Here is a 3,181-nt window from a genome sequence, read left to right on the forward strand (position 1 = left end):
AATCTTTTTTTAAAGTGACATAGGCACTAAGGCCCAACTCCTCACAAGTATTTGTGCTCCTAATTTCTACTGAAACCATTTCAGTGGAAGTTAGGAGCTTAAGTAACTGAGGACATGTGCCTAAGTCAGAGAATCTTCCTGAAATTTGAGAACAATCTTAGCATGAGACCTTTGCCATGTGATTTTTGTTGTTTTTTTGTGGAGATGCTCAGATACCATGGTTGGGGATCCATTTATAAGAATGGAAATAGATATGTGATTATAGACTGCACAAGAAGTTCCAGCATATGGACAAACTGTTAGAAACTTTCCGTGATGGGATGAAGTTCTTGTAGAGCCCAGAGTGAGTGAGAATAGAGTTGATTGACTAGCTGGGCTATCAATTATTTGGAGAGCTCAGGATTGGACTTTCCTAACTCCCAAGGATTCTGGGTAAGGAAGCCCACTATAAAACTTCCTGGCTTGCACTTGAGAGTTACAGTGTGGATGGAGGACTTATTTAGAGGAATTTGGCCTGTTGGAGTTAAGTTATGGAACGGATGAGCAAACATTTTGGCCCAAGGCCACATCTGGGTGGGGAAATTGTATGCAGGGCCATGAATGTAAGGCTGGGGCATGGGGTTGGGGTGCGGGAGGGAGTGTGAGGTGTGGGAGGAGGTGCAGTGTGCAGGAAGGGGCTCAGGGCAAGAGGTTGGGATGCAGGAGGGATGCAGGGTGCAGTGAGGGGCTCAGGGCAGGGGGTTGGGGTGTAGGAGGGGGTGTGGCAGGGGGCTCAGGGAAGGGAGTTGGAGTGCTGGGTGCAGGAAGGGTTTGGGGTGTGCTTACCTTTAGCAACTCCGAGGTGGCAGCAGTGTGCAGCAGGGCTAAGGCAGGCTCCCTGCCTGCCCTGACCCTGCGCCGCTCCCAGAAGTGGCCATCATGTTTGGCAGTGGCTCCTGGGAGTGGAGTGGGGCAGGCACTTCCGCCATGTGCTGCCCCTGCCTGCAGGTACCACCCCCGAAGCTCCCATTGGCCGCAGTTCCCCATTCCCGGCCAGGAGCTGTTGGGAGCAGTGCCTGCAGGCAAGGGCAGCGCTTGGAGCCCTCTGCCTCCCCCTCCCCCAGGGGCCACAGGGATGTGGTGCCAGCCGCTTCCGGGAGCAGTGCGGGGCCAGGGCAGGCAGGGAGCCTGCCTTAGCCCTGCTGTGCCATGGGGCTAACAATCCCGTGGGTTGGATTGAAAACCCTGACGGGCCGGATCCGGCCCACGGACTGTAGTTTGCTCTTCCCGGTTATGGGAGGTATTCCTTGTTTCTTCTTTTTGATTGATTTAAAATAAATCTAGGTGTTGTTCTTTATAAAACTCCTTTGAAGTGGGTCTTGCTGCTTATTGGACTTTGCTGCTGTTCTATGCCATGCCCTCCTTGCTTTGTTCTGAAAATAAAGAAAAGTAATGAAATATCAAATGAGGCATTTCAAAAGAATGGTATTTAAAAGAGTGATATTCTAAACTTATGATTTTTCAGTCTAAGCCACATGTCCACTGACTCTTCATGTTAATGTGCTATGATGCTGAGCAGGATACAAAAGTCAGGGTAAAAATAGTAGGCTAGGGAAAAAAAGGAAATCTGATCATGTTTGATCTTTTTCTGTCAGATTGGAGGAATGAGCTATAGAGTGTTGATTTAATTGTGTTAAGTGCCTTGAGCCTTCAGTTATGTATCCCCTATTCCACCAATAACAGCTGTGTAAAGATTCCACATGCTGATCAGTAGGTAAACCTCTGCTGTAGCTCAAAAATGTTTCTATAGTACCACAGATGTAAAGGTCTAACTTGAGGACATTTCAAACAATAGACTTTTACAAGCTATAGAAATTGACTGTTTTCTTTAATTGTGTGCTCCCTGTAAAACCAGGTCCAGATAATATCTAACCTATTATTAACACATTATCCAGCAGGGAATTAGCCAAATTTGACTATTACAAGCAACAACTGATTCCTCCACATGGCCCTCGGGGCCTCTTGTTGTGACAAGGAAAATGTTGCTAATAAACGCTTTCTTCAAAGTGACTCTTCCAGCTAAATCGGAGGGAATCCAGTCACTCATTTGATGGAGCTTTAACCAAAAACGTGTTGGACAAATTAAATATGGTTTAGCCTCCTGCTCTGGATTACATCAAGAACCTATAAATGCAAAAAGTTTAGTCACAGAAGACCATGCTTTGTAATTAATTATTGTAACTCTCCTCACAAATCAAAAGGAGCCTGCAGTGCAGAGTTCAGTATGTCAAGACATGGGTACTTAAGTTTTTTAAAGAGAGGAAAAAAAGAAGAGGGGGCACGAGGGAAAGGTAAATATATATAGGCTGGAACCAGGAGGCCTGAACTCCTCAGATTGCTAGGAGTGAGCCAAGAACACATTGCTTTAGGGTATTGGCTGAAATTGTGATAGGCCATTTGTCATTCTATTGGTTTCATAAATAAAGAATCACAAACTCATTGGTTTGTAAAATAATGATAGCTTGGAAGAGTTGTGCTCTTTATAGCCATTTCCTTCTTTTGTCCCTCATGAAATATTTATGGTTGCGTTTGAAATACGCAATTCACATTGACAATAGAAAATGGCAAGTCTGATGCCGTACGTTGATATACGCACACATAGTGACGCAGGCAGAGGTGAATGAATTTCAGCATGGACAAAAGGATTCTTTTGATCTTGATGGTGTCAACAGGAAATTCTAGTTTGGCTGAATAAGACTACACCTAGACCCATTTTTAACAGACTCATGGTAAACAAAATACTAAGACTGGTTTTGTAATTTGGACCAAAATATGAATCCCAAAAAAGACCTGTATAACAAGCCATCCTTATTAGCTAAATTTCTGTCTTAAGACTCAGTTCTAACTTATTTCCCAAACATATATCTGTTTCATTTTCATAGCAAGACCATCTCCATTAAACAGCTGACCCCTGTTGGTTGCTTGAGTGATTACCTATGACAGGCTTCATTGCATGAAGCACAAAGGCAGTTTTCCATATCCTTGAATGATTTGACTTTCTGCATGAGCAGGAAACTCCATGAAGCCCAAGATGGAAAAGAATGTCACCAACCTCTGTAAACTCTGTGGGGCCTTCATCACAACCCTTATGAACATTTGAAGTTTTCTGGTAGTCTAGAGAGGCTTCACAAACCATGGCCCA

Source organism: Gopherus flavomarginatus, chromosome 3 (assembly GCF_025201925.1).
Source record: "Gopherus flavomarginatus isolate rGopFla2 chromosome 3, rGopFla2.mat.asm, whole genome shotgun sequence".
Lineage (NCBI taxonomy): Eukaryota > Metazoa > Chordata > Testudines > Testudinidae > Gopherus > Gopherus flavomarginatus.